The following is a 1,467-nucleotide window of genomic DNA, read 5'->3' as shown; positions in this document are numbered from 1 at the left end:
TCTTGCTGTGCCATCTTCATCACTCAGCTTCCAAGCACTACGTGCTCATGGGGTCAAGTCACAGAAAGGAAAGGGCATGGAGGATTCCAGTGGGAGTTTTTGTGGCCCAGTCCTGGAAGTGGCACGATGGACTTCTCACAATCCATGCGCTGGCCAGAGCTCAAGCACATGGCCTGTACCTAACAGCAAGGTAAGCTGAAGGACGTAATCCACTGTGTGCTTAGGAAGGCATATACAGAACACCTAGCCAGTCTCTGCCACACCTGGTAATAGCAGAGATAATCTGTCACTACTTGTGCCTCATGAATGTCTCATGTGCTAGTGCTGGGTTCAGTCAGCAGTCCTACACACTGGTATCCTTAGCGGGAGACCAGATACTCTCCTTTCAGCCCTGGCCTGGGCTGATACTCCCAATCCCAAATAACAAATAGCTATTTGGGATTGGGAGTATGAGGCCATTGTGAGAATCATGATCCGTATGACTCAAATCAATTAATTTTAATTCGATACAATTTAATGAATATTTATTAATGCTCCTAGGATACTGAGGAAAGCTTCGTTCTAGGCACCTGAAGGAGATATAAATTTAAATAGAACCTAGTTATACCCACAAGGAGCTGTATACAGCTAAATTCAGTAGCTATCCCCAGCCCTTATCTATATCCCATTGATTTTTCAAGGGTTGGTGAAAAATCCACAGCTACAAAAAATTATGCGCGAAATGTTGGGATACAGAATGGTCCCTCCTTTCCCGAATTTCTAAAGCACTTGGTGTGTATGTCCCTCCCTTCCTTCCTTCCTTCCTTGCTTCCTTCCTTCCTTCCTTCCTTCCTTCCTTCCTTCCTTCCTTCCTTCCTTCCTTCGTGGAGGCATTCATTCAGTTAGTTCATTCGTTAACATTTAAGAAGCAGAGATCTACTCTACTCTGAGGGTTGGGGAGGGAATACTAAATTGAACGAGACTGAGACCTTGCCTTCCACAAACCAACAAAGGAGAGAGTGGTCATAATGCACAAAACTTAGTCCAATACAAGTCAGATGGTGGTAAATACTATGTGAAACATTCAAACAGTGCTAAAGGACTTATGGAGGAGGGAGATGTTAATTCTGACTGCTCTGAACCTGCTTGACAAGGGAAGTGGGGTCAAGGCCCCTGGCTCAGAGCCTACAATGACTTTCCCCACAGGGCCTCCGTTCTTCTCCCATACACTCAGCCCTAACGGGAAAAAGGCAGTGAGCTTTTCTTAAGGGATTACTCAATGTAGTCTTTCATTTTATCTTAAAAATTCATTCAAATTTTGAATTCCATGTTATAGGATACCAACATTTGTTTTGCTATAATAATTTTAATATAATGGGCTTAAATTATGGTCGTTGAGTTAAATCATTTTATCTGTGGCTTGTGCGCCCCTGACAAACCACTTCTATTTGAAGAATAACTTCTCCAGAAATTCAACTTCTGAGAGTG

This window comes from Pteropus alecto, unplaced genomic scaffold, assembly GCF_000325575.1.
Source record: "Pteropus alecto unplaced genomic scaffold, ASM32557v1 scaffold224, whole genome shotgun sequence".
Lineage (NCBI taxonomy): Eukaryota > Metazoa > Chordata > Mammalia > Chiroptera > Pteropodidae > Pteropus > Pteropus alecto.
The sequence above is the reverse complement of the archived record's forward strand: the minus strand, read 5'-3'. Positions refer to the sequence as shown.